The sequence below is a fragment of the Lycorma delicatula genome, chromosome 2, assembly GCF_047948215.1.
Source record: "Lycorma delicatula isolate Av1 chromosome 2, ASM4794821v1, whole genome shotgun sequence".
Taxonomy (NCBI): domain Eukaryota; kingdom Metazoa; phylum Arthropoda; class Insecta; order Hemiptera; family Fulgoridae; genus Lycorma; species Lycorma delicatula.
Genome location: NC_134456.1, coordinates 158,975,296 through 158,993,348, shown reverse-complemented (window position 1 = coordinate 158,993,348; position 18,053 = coordinate 158,975,296). Strand labels below are relative to the sequence as shown.

Below are 18,053 nucleotides of genomic sequence, written 5' to 3'. Positions count from 1 at the left end.
GGGGAATTAGCCACCCTTGGGAACAGAGTAGTGACGAGATCCTCAACTTGAGCGGCGGTGGTAGCGGGTAATCGATGCCCAAAATACCCCATAGGGCCAAAATACTCCATCTTGAAGCCGTTCCCCCACACATGTCGGTCGATAACTTCGTAGAGCGACCTCCATGATTGTTTCTTCGCCTGTTTGATGGCAAATTTATAATCACGACTGCATGACAGATACTCTCCATGTGCGAGGTCGTGCTTGAGTCGATCATCACGCCTGGCAGCTCATTGGAAAGCCCAACGCAGTACCAAACACCTTCGTCGGGATAGATGTAGCTGAGGCGACCACCAGTACGTGCAACGTCGTGTGGCGTCAAAAGAAAACATGACACCTGCTCTCTCGCACTCTTGTGTCACAACGCCCGTGACAGCCAATGGAGTCAAGACCTGGTCCGAGGCTGGCTGCCACGGACCCTTCAAGTCTGACACAACCGGCTTTAGAGACTCTCTTCAGTTGTTGTCGTTGGAGCCTAACCGTACCAGCTATCTCAAGTAGGATAAGTAGATGGTCGCTTAAACTCTCAATATCCAGGACCCGCCACGAGAAAACTGAATCCACATGGGAAGAACTCATAAAACTCAAGTCAATGCAAGATGTCGAGTCACCCTTACAGAAGAGTTGTACATCATCATTGACACACAGGTCATGGGTGTTGATGAAGTCGCCCAGAAAGGATCTGCGAGCATTCCGTTGCAGGCCTGCAAAATCGGGAGACTTGGCATTGAAGTAGTCCAGAACGACAAGCTTCGTCCAGGAAACCCAGCGACGTCACCGAAGAGACAATCCAAGAAGCCGATGTAGGTGTCCAGATCAGTGTTTGGAGAGTGACAGCAAGAGAATATTACCTTCCCCAAATCAGCACATACATAGCCATCAGCACTGCCGAAATTGACTAACGAAATGACCGTAACCGGAAAACCCAGATAGGCATTAGAATTGGCGTCAACAAGCCAGCGGTAACCCATAACGGGACCCTTGATCGCTCAGAGATGGCCACCACATCCACAGCAATTAGGAGAGCCGTCTGCCAGCAATTATCGACAGTCTGTCGGCACCTGTGCGCGTTGAGTTGTAGAATCTTCATGACTGTTTAACACAGGAACCGCTGAACGACTTGTGCCCCTCCGCACCACACAATGCAAACGACGCCTTCTCAGTGCATTGCTGTCATCGATGACCTGGCCTGGCACAATTAAAACAGAGGTCAGACCGTTCTGTACCGGAGCACCTCGACGCAACACGCCCTGTTTCCCAACATCTGTAGCATCGGATCTCCATATCCCGGATGACAGCATGGCAGTGTACCCACCCAATGTGTCCTCTGTTTCTTGTCACCAACTCAGCCGCCCCGCGAGACATAATCAATGTTGCCTTCTGGGTAGACCCATACGTAGATGACACCTAAAATTCTTCACTCCCGCAAAGAATAGCAGAGATACAATCCTTAACAGCCTCTTCATCTGTCGTTGCATCGATGTTACTGACATGAAACACGGTCCGCCGATCAGCTTTGGACCGCAAACTTATCGTGAAATCGTTAGCCCTGGTCTGCAGAACAGTTTTGAAGACTTCGGCCACCCGAACATTCTTGTCCCTAATTCTTAATTCTCCATCACCGCCCTTACGAAGTCACAATACATCATTTGCCTCAGAGGCCGGCACCCGGTCTTTCATGGTCTTCAGCAGATATGCTTATGTCTTTCCGGGAGCCCGTACAACCAAAGTCTTGGTATCAGGAGGTCTAGGTCTAGCCGTTGAGGAAATCTTGTCACGTGGGGTTTTCGTCCATTTAACTTCAGGAGGGCTACCCGGATGGGACTTCTCCACCCCGACCCAGGTAGTCCAAAAGCCTTCTTGAAGAATGTTCAGTCTTATTATTTGGGAGACAAAACACAAAACTCATCAAGATTGAGCCGAAATCTTCTGAAGAAGATCGAATAGAACTTCACGAACTCCGCAGCCGGAATCATAAAAAGCAATACAGAAGGCACTATCAACCACAGTGAGTTCTCTTCGGCCCCTCCATCCTATGTCGGACTACTCGACCTCACCTGGCTCTGTCCTCACGCAGCAGGGAAGAGACCAGACAGGATCAGAGGCGCAACGACCTATAGAGAAGTGATGGAGTGTACTCGGCAGATCAACGAGAAGGACCAGCTCCCCAGAGTCATGTGGAGGCTCACCAACAACTTCTGTAGTTGACAAGTAGTCCACGGGCCAATTACAGTAATTACCGGTATTAGAGGTAATTACAATTTACCTAAATAAACTAAAATTCGTTCAGTTTCTTCAGGATACATTAACTACTTACGTTCATTCAAGCGTTGCTGTATGCCATGTGTAAGTAACCAAGTAATGATAATACTCATAAGGTAAATTATTTTCAATTCTCTTACAGAATGAAGAAAACAATATAAAAACACAGACAGTACACCCAGCCGAGTAATAGTATAAGAGTGGACAGAAATGATAAATAATATGTATGAAATGAACTCATAAGTAAATTTAAAATGGTAATGGGACTATTGTTGTTTCAATGGAATAATAATAATAATAACAATAATAACAATAATAATAATAATAATAATAATAATGCTTTACTAAATTCTAAACCTTACGATATAAAATTTAACACATTAACACATTTCTGATGGTCATATGATCATTTGAGATGTTGCAACAAAAATACAAAGTGTATAAGCTAAGCAATAATAACGGTTTTGAAAAAAAACGTTCTAATGTACTGATAGCAGTCTAAAATTAACAAGCATATAACATGAAATCAGAATTCATTTCAGTAATTAGATTCTTGAATTAGTTGAGTATCAACAATTCCAGACTATCCGGCAGAAATCAGCCAGCACTGTCCAACTAATACCATTTAATAAATTGATCATCTTTATCTTTCAACATAGAAGAGACACCAGCAAAATGTAAAAACACCTTCTCTTCTTAACTATTACGCAGTGAAGGAAATTGTGATGTTCATGTGTATGAATATTTATTTAAATAAATCAGTTTTGTTCTAGCTTTAAATAATCAGTTTATCCGCCAACCACCATGTGAATAGAACATTTTGATAAAAAAAAAGTAATTATCTGTATCGACCAAAGTTATGTCAGGTGAAGTTGTCATCTAGTAGTCACCAGTAAAAGTCTGTTAGGAATAATGATGGAATGGTGCATATGGAAGATCCTTGGAACGGCCTTGAATACTCTTGCTGCTTCCTGTCTCAGGTGATTGATAAATGTGGTGAGCACAGCTGTCTGACTGACTGACTGACTAAGAGTGAGAGTCATTAGAGTAATTAGTCAAGAGAAAATCATGCTTGAAACTGTCAGGGCTTGTATATACTTGGGGCCCTGATGTCAAGTAAAATGTTCTCGAAACAAATAATTTAATAATAAATGTAGAATGTTAAACCTTCCAAAATATCTTTAAACATGAAGATTACCTAATAACCATATTTCACCTTACTTTTACATTAGATTTCTTTATTAAATAATATTAATCACATCAGGATTAATATTAATTACTACAAAAGAAAAATAGCAATAGTTTTGATTTTCTTTAATTTAAGAATAATTAGTGTAGTATAATGCCTTAAAAGAGATTAAGAAAGATGTATTTTTTTAGTTTTTTCATACGTTTGTGGAATATTAAACATGAAGAATGATTCAAATATAATTTAATAAACCAAATTAAAAAATCAGATGTGGACACCACATGACTTCCTTGTATGCCTATTAAATTACATGTACATTTTTAAAAGTACATAAAATGTTATTTCAATAATAACTTCTGATTTTTTTGTACATATATTTTTTATTATTATTGAATTATTATTTATGGTCAAATTATTTTTACAATCAGAGGTTAGTAATGATTAATAAATCAATATATAAAAATTAAAAAAAAAAAGGTTAAAAAAAGAAAAGGAAATGTAGTCTGATTGAACTTCCCTTGTTCCTTCCCTTGTAAGATTCATATATTTCATTAATTAAAATTTTATTTGGCTATAACTCTGGAACCAAAGAAAATAAGTACCACTTATGATATATCTTTGAAAAGCTCTCAATGAAGTAATTACTGCAGTTAAGAAAAAGTCCAAAATCTAGATTTTTTTTTGGATTTTGGGCTTTTTGGACACTTTTGGTTCAGTCGACTGTAATTAAAGGAGGGTGCATAACTTGATGTTACAACAGTCCTAAATCCAAAATTTCAACATCCTATAGCTAATCGTTTTTGAGTTATGCGAGATACTTACATATGTACGTACAAACATCACACCGAAACTAGTCATAATGGATTCAGGGATAGTTAAAATGGATGTTTCCTGAAATCTGAAATCCAAAATTTTTTGCGATCACCAAAAAAATTGGATTTTGGACTTTTTCTTAACTGCAGTAATAAGCCCTCATTGAGAGCTTTCCAATTATATATATATATATATATAAGTGGTACTTATTTTCATTGGTTTTAGAGTTATAGCCAAATAAAATTTTATTTAATGAAATATTTGTATCTTACAAGGGGAAGTGGGTATGTGAAAACCATAAAAAAAAACATGCATCAGTAAGTACTACCTCACCACCATAGAGTCTTGACTTGATCCCATCAGAGTTTCACTTGTTTGGTCCAATAAAGGAGGTCTTTATGGTAAGAAGTTTAATTGGCAATGACAACACTAAAGCATATGTTCTAAATTGGCTCCAACATCAAAACAAAATTTCTTCTTCAGAAATAGGACAGTGCAATATTGTTGCTGGAGATTATGTTAAAAAAAAAGTCACACTGGTTAAATAAACTGTTTTAGGTTCAGAGCAAATTTTTTCTTTAATTATTGAATCATCCTTATAGATAAAAAATTAAGTAAGAATAGGAAAATAAATCTATCACTAATTCACAAAACTCTGGAATTTGATACCAGATTAAAACACTTATTTCACTTAGATTGATTAAAAAGTGTTACATCATTAAGGTTGGAAAAATTCTGGACTCTTATAATGCCTATCAGATGTCTCCCAATTTACTGCTGTGAAAATATGAAATTTATTTATTGTTCATAATGTTTACTGCCTGTATAAAAATTAAAATACCTTCCAGGAGAAGGAGATGTTTAAATTAAATCAAGATTAAGATTAATTTTGGCTAGTAACTCCAGCTCCCTAAATTAACAAAAATTGAAATACTGAATATTAATTTTTTTTTTAAACATGTTCTATATAAAAAAATTAAAGATTTTGTAGGAGAATATTTTAGATCTTCTTGCCTATGGCCCTCTTAATTAATAAAAATTGAAATATTGTGATCAAAGTTTTTTAAAAATTTGTTTTACCTTCAAAAAAAAGTAGTATGAGAAGGAAAGCTCATGCCTTCTTACCCACAAAACGAGTTAATGTATATATATATATATATATATATATATATACATCATTTTTCTAATCTTTTTTTATCAGGTTTTCAGCAATGTTCATATTGTTTTATTCTTCTTTGGGATCCTGTGACTATGGCTTCAAATGAACTGATAACCATGGACTCGATGCTTGAGTCTATGATTGTTGTGCCACTTTAAGATGATGTGACTTACATTAATGATTTAATTTATCAGTTTTGCCCTTGTTTTTTTGCTCATGTTTTTCAAAATTGTAAATGTGTGTTTGTTTGTGAGAAATCTCTTTTCTTAATTTTATTTTGTAGATATCCTGTTGCAAGTTCCTTCCAGATAATGTTAATTAAAGATTTTTTAATAAAAATATTACATAATAAAGTAAATGATTGGAGATTTTTATTCATTACTACTCTAAATAATCAATCCAAGTAAAGACCCTCTATGCTGAAATAGATGTTTACCAAATAATTTCAAGTATAAATTTATTAAACAAGAGTTTAATACTTAAGATCTTACATTTTCCTTGAAGCATCTGCATTTCAGTTAAATCATGATATAAACTTAAATTTTAAATCTGTAAAGTGTTATATATTCCTGTACAAAATCATTCTAAACATCTTTTCTTTTTTAAAATAATGCAATTCAGGGCTTCAACTAGCTTAGTGGCTGATTTAGCCACTTCAGGTAACGCACAATTATAAGTAATGTAATTTTTTTTTGTATCATGAAAAAGGCCAAACCTTACTGAAATTTTAATCCAAAAAGTCTATATAAAAAAACAGTCAGACATGAGTTTACTGAACAGACATCAGATGAACCTTCTAGAGACTTGGTTAAAATAATGTAGTGTGAAAGTACTAGTGAAATCTGTAAAAAAGATTGTGGTAAAAAGATTATTGTTGAATGATCTTAATTAACAAACTTCTGATGATAATAAGGGAAAATATCTGCAAACATATTGTGTAGTTAGCTTACATAATCTTCTTAGGTCAAGATAAAATTACTTCAATTTAACAACAGGTTAAAATTTCTATGTTGCTTCTTTAATAAAAATTCAAAATTGTCCACTTTAATAAACTGACACCTTATAAAAGTACATATTTATACTATATGTAACAAAACTTTATGGTTCCACAAAACAATGCCATCTCAATTAAATTCAAACATTCCAGTTTAAATTTTTAAGAAGAATAGTGAGCATAGAGTATTACATAATAAAAATTTTAAAAAAAACTTTCAAGGCACTTCCATTCAAAATTTTATCTAAATCTAGCAACTCATAAAACTTCCATACGTTCATATCAGCTACACTAAGATTTCTGGCAAAATGGCTGAGGAGAATATTTAAAGAAATCTGTTGGAATAATTTTTAATACTCATGTTTTACATACATAGACATACAAGCACACTGACAACTACTTAAATAAAAGTTAAACTTTAGTTTATCTAAATTAGATTAAAAAAAAGTTAAAGTTATTTACAACTCATGTCAAGATAGAATTAAATGTACTATATCTTGGGTTGCCTCTAAATTTAAAACATTTGATTGGTTTGATAATAATTAACAGTAAAGCAGTTTGTAAAAATGCTAAGTTTATTTTCATTCCCTTAAATCTTTAAGGTAGATCTAAGTAAGTAAATCTTTTTAATTTTTAATTGTTTATTTCAATAAAGATTTAATTATTAGTAACTCTTTTATTAATGTTTAATTTCTTGCATGACTAACTTGGCCAAGTAAAGAAGACAATGGATGATATTTCACTTTTCCAGGTATGTCTGGAGGGTATTTGTTCATAAACATGGCTTTGCAACTTTGAAAGTAATTGGTTCAGACTGCTCACCAGCATGTTATAGAATTTATAAATAAACACTGCTGGTTAACAAATTTCCTGCTGTTTGAAAGTCTACAACCAACTGCAGCTGAAATAATAATTGTTTATTCTTAATTATAATTAAGTTCTGTTTCTTTTTTACTTTTATATTGTCTCAGATCCCAGATCTATGGTTAAGTAATGAAAATTTAAGAAAATATCAGTTAACCTGATCTAATATTAGTTTAGAATTTTATTTTTCTAGCTTTAAACAAAATTTACATGCTTTAATGAGTATGCTTGTATTTTTTTATGCAGTCATTAATTAATTCTACTTAAAAATTTACATTGTTCTATATTAATTGGAAACACCATAATAAATAAATAATAATATCTGTAATAGCTAATTCAAATAATTACATACATAATATATATATATATATATATATATATATATATATATATATATATATATATATATATATAATCCTTTTAGTGTAATCTAATAAGGTTAATTCAAAAATTGAGTTTTGAATGGCATTTTACAACCTGATGTGAGATAAATAATTAAGGCCACTTACCTGTTAATGGAATGGCAGGCAGGATCTCTGTTTTCTGCCCTTTAACTAAATAAAAGTGAAATTAAATCATTACTTTTGTATTATACAGTTTGATAAAAAGTAATAAGTACCAATTATCAAATTATGCAATTTTTTCTAACAATTATCAACCTAATTCATCTAACTTATATTTAAAAATCATTACCATTAAACTTTCCAGGTCAGATTGCATATCATGTGACCTAATATATACATTTTATTTTGAGTTGGATAAGATAAAAATTTATCTCAAGAAAGACAGATATAACATGAACCTTAAACCAATAAAAGAAATATTGCCTGCAAGGGAGGGAGTAACTGTTAAGAATTACTCTGATAGAAAGATTTCACAAGAGCTTTTAATGAACCTAAAATTGTATCATTATTCAACAATAAAATCTCTGCATCAATATTCATTGTTTTTTGTAAGATAAGATTACTAATTGTTACAGATATTTTTTATATCATTGATTTCTAATAAACTAAATTTTAATTTGTTTTGTTCATTTATTAATTATTATATTTTATCTTCTTATGTTTTTATTTATTTTTTACTTTTTATTAATTTCTTATTTATGGAAGATGATTATTTAATAACTGAAATGGTGATCCAATTTTATATTCAAAACATATTTTTTGGAAACAGTTTTCAGTGTTCTTAAATTTTTAATTTATTTCACTAACCTCTCAGCACTGTTGTTTCTTAATGATTTGTTTATAAGAATTATTTCAGTTGGATTTGCTTAATTTTCTTTAGTTTAATTTTTTTTTGTAATCTGCATCCTCAGCAGTTAAAACATTCAACATAAAATCACCCATGAAAAACATTTTTTTTTTCAATATTACTTTTGTTCATATAATAATCAAATAATTTAATGTTAAAATTCATTTCATGAATGAAAATCTGTAAAATCAAATGTATAAATTTCTGTTTCATCCAATATATGGATACTGGTTTCCTTAAATTAACTGCCATTATTTTCAACAAAATAATCCTAATGTATAATATTTGGACTTGCACAACAAAATATGAGTGTCAGCATAATATGGGCACAGTATAGAATTAGTAAAGAACAGCACAGGTCTACATGGCAAAAATTTATTTGCATAAATATACTTTTAATTCTTTTTTCAATCTGTGATTATAGTGTTACGCATACTACTTGTGACTAACTTATTAAAAATGATTCTAGAATCATTCATGCCTCATTCAAAGTTCAAGAATCATTCAAAGTTCATGCCTCTATATTAAAAGGTTTGCAAATATGAAACGCTGACGCTATAAGGCAAGTTAAGAAAAATATCAAAGATTGGCAAGAAAATCATTAAATAATTTAGTATTTTCATTCATTTTGCATAAAACATTACATACTCCATATCTTAATTGCAGTGGAGTCTATTACTTTAGATAGTCAAAGACTTTCAGTTTTGTAATTCATAACCTAGTGAGTGAGAGCTATATGTGGCTGAGAAATAAAGTGTCAAGAAAAATCTAGGAAATTTATTTTGTCTTCCATAATTAAAATTTACTAAAACTGAGACTTCTTGTGATAATGCTGGTGGGATAAATAAAAATAAATTGTTCAATTTTGGTTGCATGTGGCCAAAAATATGTGTATTCACTCTGCTGACAACAAATTTTTTTATCTGTTTATTCCTTCAAGGGTTGAGACCAGTATCTTGCTATGTGAAAATGCAATAAAATATCTTTGAACACATTGTATTTGACTAGTGGGATCTCATAGCAAAATCTAGTAGAAAGTTTTACTATATTTGAATAAAACAAAATGATTTTAAATCAATTTGTTCTATATCAGTTCATATAAATGATAACATACCTGACATTTCTTTTGATAAATAGCAATATAATTATTGTTTATTAATATATCTAAAAAAAGTTATTTTTAAAAGCAACTCTCTCTCTCTCTCTCTCTCTTTCTAAAAACTGCATATGAAAATAAGTTTCCAAGAGATCTTCTCTGATCTACACTGCAGCTTTTTAGTCAGTTATTCACTAAAAAAAGAGTTGTATATTTTTATATAGATTTAAAAAATAAATCTTTTGCAAACATTTTTTTGAATGTTTAGTTAATTTTTTTTTTCATTTTAATAAAATTTTAATTTGATATTGCTGCACAGGAGGATAAATAAAGCATACTTGAAGATAGTGTCTTTAACCTATCTCTTAAATGCTAAATAATTTTGTATGTGAGTCTAAACCAGTTCAGTAGTAATGTGCTGATACAGGTGGGTGATAAACAAAATATCTCATATCCATGTGCTTAACTATCTTATCCAATAAGTAAACTTTCTTTATGTCCTACATATTTTTGAACTTTTTCAACAAGTTCATTATTAGATTTGCTTATCATAAGGTGTAGTGTCATATTAGTTTGAATTGAGTCACTTTTTTAATATTCAGTCAATTATTGTTCATGATAATAATTTATACTAATTCAATTTATTTACAAATTGACTTATAAACAAATTAATGAAGAATACTATTATTTCTGAAAGATTCTCAGCCAGTGATGCATTACTTGTGAATTCCCTTAGCTTTATTCTAAAAAAAATTGTTTTTTAAGCCTGTAGATGGATTATTATTTTCTCTTTAAATCTTCCCATTATGCTTTCTATCTTTAGACTTCCGTTCATTACTGATGTAATCAGTATTATTTGATGAATTGATCTGACATCAAGCTTTCATTAAGTTAAAAAAAAAAATCAATTATCATTTCTATTTTTAAACTAATTTTTTTCAAATGTATTTTTTTTTCAAAAATTATATTTCACTATGCCTTGATTTCATGATGCATTGATTTTAAGGAGGAAATTTCAAATGTTGTTCATTTTTTTAAAAGTTAATTTATTTTTATTTAAAGAATAGCTCAGTATAATTAATCAAGTCACAGAAAATTCAACTTTTTTTTCTATCTAATTTTATCTGTAGTTGGATATTTTATTTTTCATAAAGTATCATAACAATAGTTTTCTTCTTGTTATATCTGTCAATAAACAGACATTTTATTACATTTTTAAAAAATTCCTTTCATTAGTGAATTAAAATTGACTTTGCTTATTTGCAATTTTGCTGGATCAATGATCTTCATTAACATCAGAATGTGTAATTATATGATATTGATTTGAACTATTTTAACTGAAAAATTTCCATCAGGTACAGAGAAAGCATGTATTTGTCTTTGGAGAAACAATTAATATTACAGCTTATCTTCTCACTTGTCCTTCAAATATCACTACTTTTTGATTTGCAATCCTTGAAGGACCTGGTTGTGGTTCATTTACTTCCAAGTTCAAGTAATGTCATTTATTTTAGAAGAGGATAGAAAAAGTGATTTATTATAAAACTTTATTAGATTGTATTTTCTGTTATTAGATTAAATAGAAAGGTTGTTTGAAATCCTATTTGAATTATTGGTAGTTTATATTTATGCACAAGGTACTATGACGTTTTTCTTAATATATCTATCATCCAGTTCTGGATCAGTTGCTGATTACTTGATTCTTTGATTGTAATAAGATAGATGAGAATATGATCAGTGGCATGTTGGTTCAAAATGTGATGAAAATTTTTGGTATGGATTTTTTCTGTACAAGGAATGTAAAAATCCCTTTCATTGAAGAGATTAAAGCAATAAAATTGCATATCGATGTACTGGTGATAACATGTTACATAGCTTGGTACAGTAAAACTAAAATTCAACTGAAATTAATAGTTAAGGTAGTAATGAATTTTTCTTTAATGATTGACTGACATTTTTAAAAAAAATTACAAAATGGAATAATCAAAATTAAATATATAATTTTCTACAAAAAAGTAGCAGCAGTTATAAGTAAGAGTAAATGTTATTGTAATATTGTATTGATTAATTTACTTTTTCCACAGCTATATACTCTGGAGGCAGAATGTCCCACTTATTTGCTTTATTGTTATCTAATCAATTACTTGCAACATTATCAGTATTTATTTCCTCTTAGTCCCAAAGATTTTCATCTGATTATGGCTATTTTGTTTCATAATGAAATATATAAGTCTATGCTGAAATAAACCTGAAAATCTGCTAAGAATTTTACTTTATTAATTAAAATTCATATTTTCATGTTTTTAGAACCTACCATGAATATTCATGTTGCACGGTATAAAATACAGTTATACCTTTCATTTTCTTTTTGTGTAACTATTCAGAGAATTTATAAGGGCAGAATAATTTGTATAACTGTAAAAAACTGTTATAGCTCCAGTTTCTTGTTGTAACTAAAGAGTACAGGAGCTTGTTGTGATTTTAAGGCTTAAGTACACTTTTGAGTATAAAGCTATGAATACGGCAGCTTAGGTAGCCAAATCTTTTGTAGCTGTTGGAAACATCTCCTAAGCTGGATATGAACTGGGTGGGAATAAGTTTAGAAACTAGACTAAAAAATACTTAACAGAAGTTTCCCATATGGTAGATTTAGACCACCATCTGTTTTCTATGTTAAGGGTGGCGGCTATACAAGAAGAACCAATTTACCCTTGGAGCAGGGATCACAAGCTACATCTGAAACAGAGCGATTCCAGAACCATGTTTATATTGAAATTTTTAATTATTTTTATTTGTGAAACTTGTCCTGAAATTCTTTCCATTTTTTGCTAGACAGTGTAAAAAAATAAACAAAAAATTAGATTATTTTTATCAAATTGGTAATAATCTGAATTATATATCACATCTATTGGTGTATATTAGTGTTATTACATCCAATACTGCAGTACGATTTTACCAATTTTAATAAATCAGAAATTAATATATTACAGTTGCTAAAAAATAAATGTATGAGGAGAATATTATACGAGGACTGTAAATAAAGTAATGAGACTGGTTCAGAAAAACTTTTTATTTATAATCTAATTATATATGGACTCTATCATCTTCAAAATAGTTCCATTGGGAAGCCATGCACGCTTTAAACAGTTTTTCCACTCTTCATAGAAGTGTTGGAACTCAGAAACTGGAATATCCTTTGGATGGTCGGTTACATTTTTTTTTTGTTTTCTACTGTTCCAAAATTGTGTCCTTTGAGGTCTTTTTTTAAAGTCAGGAACAGGAAAAAGTCACAGAGACTCAAGTCAGGTGAATAAGGTGGTTGAGGAACTACAGGAATACTTTTCTTTGCTAAAAATTCATTAATTGAAAGTTTAGTGTGACAAGGTGCATTGTCATGATGCAGCATCCTGACTTCAGTTCAGTTCAGTTGTCTTTGATGGCTGGTCTCATGTGGGCATCTCTTTTTCGCAGTCTTTCAATAATTTCTCTGTAAACATATTGATTTACAGTCTGCCCTATAGACAAAAACTTCTTATGGATAATGCCATTACTATCGAAGAAACAAATTAACATGGTTTTGATTTTTGATTTGCTCATTTTTGCTTTTTTGAGACGTGGTGAGTTTGAAGTGTGCCGCTTCTTGCTCTGGTGTTTTGTTTCTGGGACGTACACAAATATCCAAGATTCATCACCAGTAATAACAGTTTTTAGAAAATCAGGATCAGTTTCAATTCGCCCTAGAAGATCGTAGCACACTTCCCCCTGTTGTTTTTCTATTCAATAGTGAGGTTTTTTTGAGATCAACTTTGTTCAAACATTTTTCATGTCCAATTCATTTGTCAAAATTTGATCGATTGTGATATGGTTCAAATTTAATTGTTCTGCAGTCATTCTGACAGTTAATCACCAATCGTACCATATCAAGTCTCTGATTCACTCAACATTGTTGTCTCTTTTTAACGTTAACAGTCTTCCAGAGCATGAATTGTCTGCAATTGATTCTTGGCCATCTGAAAATGCTTTAAACCACCTAAAATCTTGAGCTCATGACAGAGCGTCATCTCCATATGCCCTTTTCAATTTTGAAAAAGTTTCAGTAACATTCTCACCGCACAATGTTGCTCATAATCAGTATCACTCATTTTTGTAATGCACAACAAAAATTTGTTTCGCAAAAAGTTTGTTTACGTCTCCTGTGGCAACAATAGACTAAAAATATTACTATCTAATATAAATCAGCTGTTCATATAACCATATGTTTAGTAACTTTACAGTGTTGCCACTTTGGCTCAAAAAAACTAGTCTCATTACTTTATTTATAGACCTTGTGTGTATCTTATCAGACGTATATATGATGTTCTTTTAAAATTAAAATTTTTTAGAGATTAATATTTGTATTAATTTTAATATTCTCTTTGAATCATAAAATGAAAATTGGGTTAATGCTATCATATTTAACTGTCAATTGATTATTGAATAAGAACTTGTACAAATATGATACTAGGTCAAAGACAATCTAATGGAAGTAAAACATTAGTAAATCTTCAATTCATTATTTTATATGGAACTAGCTATGCATAATAAATTATCTGATTTACTTATGAATGTATATGTTATAAAGTTGTATGAAACAAAATAAAAAGGCATTTGATATCAAATGAATTTAGCTTTGCTTAATTACTGTTGAAACTTGACATATTTATTAAACAATTCAACATTAACTGCTAGATTTTATTAATGAGAAGTTTATATTTAAATCATATGATGTATTTTAACCAAAAAAACTGTAGTTAAAGGAATATATAATAATGTTTAATAGATTAAGTCTTTGTAATTTACTGTTAAGATACTTGATTATATGTGATTATTTTAATTTTATTGTTTAGTTGTTAAATATTGCTTATATATACTGTAAACATTTCCTTAATAATAGCAATACTTACTAAAGGGAAATAAATAAATAAATGAAAGTAATAGAAGTTGTTTAATAATTATTAAAACAAAGTAAAAATGATACAAAAGTAAATACTTATTTAAGTTGGTGTTTGGAAGCAAAATATTTTGATGTGAAATGTTACTGTTTATTTAAATATTATATTTTAAATATCTATGATTTCTGATTAAATATGTTGGGAATAAAATACAGTACCATTAAAATTAACTGGAACACTTGAAAAACAACAAATTTCTCTTAATACAAAACTTATTAACAATAAAGAGTACAGACTTATATTTTAATAGTTGTTGATGTGCCTTTCCTTATTCTTTGTTACTTCCTGACAACATTCAGAATTGATTCATTTAGTTTATCACATGTTTTTTCCATTCATTGCCATGAAAAAATATCTTGATCATTGCAGGAATCACAGACATTTTTGCTGTGTGGTTTTATTTAGCAAGTTTTGGCTTATATATTGACCATAGATTCTCAATTGGGTTTAAGTCTTGTGAGTTGCCTGTCCATGTAAGAACATCTATAACAGTTTCAGTGAAGAAGTTATTGAATTTTTAGATATATGGCAAGGTGTAGATCTTGCTGAAAAATCATGTTGCCAGCTGGAAACAATTTTTTTAAGAGTGGAACCAGTCTTCTCTAGAGTAATGATATGTTTTTATCAGGATTCATCATTCCTTCTACTGGAACAGTAGGTCCTGTACTTTGAAGACCCAAAACATCTTCTTTGGAAAATGTTTTGATGTTTGCAGGATATGAGATATGATGTAACTTGATTTGAACTTTTGCTCACAAACTTTACTTTATGTCCCTTAACTTCAAAATATGATTAATCAGAAAAGAGAATTTTTAGCATTGTTCTATTTCATATTTTTTATAGGTTTTAGCGAATTGTAGATATTTATTGCATATTATTGCAGTAATCAGCTGCTTTTCATTGATCAGTGTGCTCTTCAACCAACTTCTCAGAGTTTTGTTTAATAATACTCATAGATATCAACACCATTTTTTCTCATTTCTCAATTTAGATTTACAACCGATAACCTTGGATTCATTTTGCTTTTTTTAATTAATAAATGTTCTGCTTGAGGAGTGGTTTTCCTTTTAAGACCTCATTTTTCTTTTCTTTTGGGTTAAAAAGAACCAGTATTTTTTAAACAGCTTTAAAATTCTTTTTAAAGTAGCCAAACCTACCTCACATTCTTCAGCCCTTCTTTCTGTAAAATGCTTATACGTTGAGGTAAGGCAATAATTCTGCTATATTTCTGAGGTATTACATCCATCTTGTCTGATAAATGAATAACAAAGCTTAAAGAACTATTGCCTTATAATATTTATATTTTACATAAAACTGACAAAATATAGCAAACAATATACAAAATCCTAAACCCTAAACTCACAAGTGAACTAACTATCAGAGAGGTTATGTGTAAAAAAACATCTGGTAAGAGCTACTGCAGTGTTGCCAATTCCCTGTTACAGAAATACATCAAAATTCCTGTAGTGTTCTAATTAATTTGAGCAGTGTACTAAACTATATTTAAAAATATAACTAAAATAGAAGTATGACCTTCAATATCTTTATTATTTCTCCTGAATTCTTGGAATTTTCTCTAAAAACTTTTATTTCTTCTCCTTTAAACAAACCAAACAGCAAAGAAGTTAGACTACGTCCCTATTTCACTTTTTTTTAGTCATTATATGCCTTTCTTTGTTGGTGTTCTAACACAGTGATCTCATATCTACTTTTATTATATGAGTATATGAATTTGTTATTAAATTAACTAGTATGAGAATAATGAAGTCTTATATCTATATAAAACAAATTAATGCAAAGCAGTTAAAATTATGTTTATTGCTTGTTATCTACCATAAGCATAATTTCTGTGTGGGAGTAACAAGATTCTCTGAAAACAGTTAGCTATTCTTAAAGTAACGAGCATTCAAACTCGAGCATCTTCAACAAGCCATATCAATTCCTTAGTGATATAAGGAATGAAGTGGTTTCCAGTTGTCTTCTTCAGTTAGCTGAATAAACTGATATGTATTAACATGATATGAACAGTTAGTTATATTCAGTTGATATTCAGATTTACAAGTGATACCTTTACTCTGTCTTTTGCAATTATCGATTTGGGTTGAACATCACTTGTACTCAAAAACGCAAATTGATTGGCATCTCTTATACCTTACACCCCTTACCTGCATAACAATCTTAAAAAAGATTGCAAGATGGATAATATGAACAAGAAATTAGGCCTGTTACTGTTGTGAAACAGCCCATAATAAACACTGCTTCATAATCAGAGATAATAGTTATTAATAAAAATCATGCAGTTACATTGCTTTCCTGATCTTCCATAATTTCATTAGTAAATAATTATTTAAAAAAATGATATACTCTCAGTAAAATTTTAAGATACAGGAAGCATGGTAACTGTAACTTCCATTCTTTCCTAAATTTGTAACCAAATTAAGTGGCATCAATGAACCATAATCAAAAGTTATTGAATAAAATTTCAGAAAAATTGATTATTCAGTAATGAAGATATCTGCAAAACAATAAATTATGAAAAAAGAATTAGGTTTATTATTCCCTCTTCTAAATAAAATTGTCCAAACCCATAACCAAAGAGAAATAATAATATAATGGAGTCAGCTAATTAGTATAAGATTGTGACTTCGAATTCAGAAACTATCAAAAAGGTTTTTCCCCCTTCTCTTTATGGGAATTTGAATAAGAATAAACATAATCAGAAAATATATTAGCTATCTAAGGAACATTCAGTTATGTGAAAGAATTTACTTTCCCTTTGAGTAACATTTTAAGATATAGAATCCATAAAGTCCGTAAGGTTAAGAGTATCTCCCCCTTAAGCAAATTTTGATGAAATTTAAATGGCAAAAATTACAAAAATCATTGTATCGTACATACAAAAAATAAAATTTCAATTTTTTGTTAAAGGGGGTCATGAAATGTTAAAATCTGCAAAAACCTGGTATACAAAATTTGACCTGATACTTTCACTTATATAGTTACTGCACAGCTAGCTGTAAGTATAAATATGTATATAAGTAGTTAAAGTATAAATATACAGGTAGCCAGAAAGTAAAAAATATTTTTAAAAATTACATGTTAATTCACATATATTTATATGATAATCTATTGTCTTGCATGTGCTCAACAATAAAATTCAATTCTGAGCATAAATATTTTAATGTAATAGTTGATGAAATTTTTTATACCCTACAGTTCTATGGACTATAGTGTACCTTGTATTGGGTGAATGATTTTTTTGTTAGATACTTCTACACGCAATATAATTCTTGAGGGGGGATGAGAGTATTCCTTAAGAAAGCGTGGAGTTTAATCTCAGGTGGTTCCTAAGAATTTGAGGGTTACTGTAGTTTAAATATACATTTGGGTCGATC

At 30.3% G+C, this 18,053-nt stretch overlaps 1 protein-coding gene across 1 annotated transcript in view; it reads right to left on the bottom strand.

The window, feature by feature from the left end:
- LOC142319358 (solute carrier family 35 member E2A-like) overlaps positions 1-7,959 on the bottom strand; it is a 134,912-nt gene extending 126,953 nt beyond the window's left edge. Inside the window, exon 1 of the mRNA XM_075356560.1 lies at positions 7,830-7,959. The gene's annotated coding sequence lies outside the window, so the exon portion shown is untranslated. The remainder of the gene's footprint in view (positions 1-7,829) is intronic.
- Between the last annotated feature and the right edge of the window lie 10,094 nt (positions 7,960-18,053).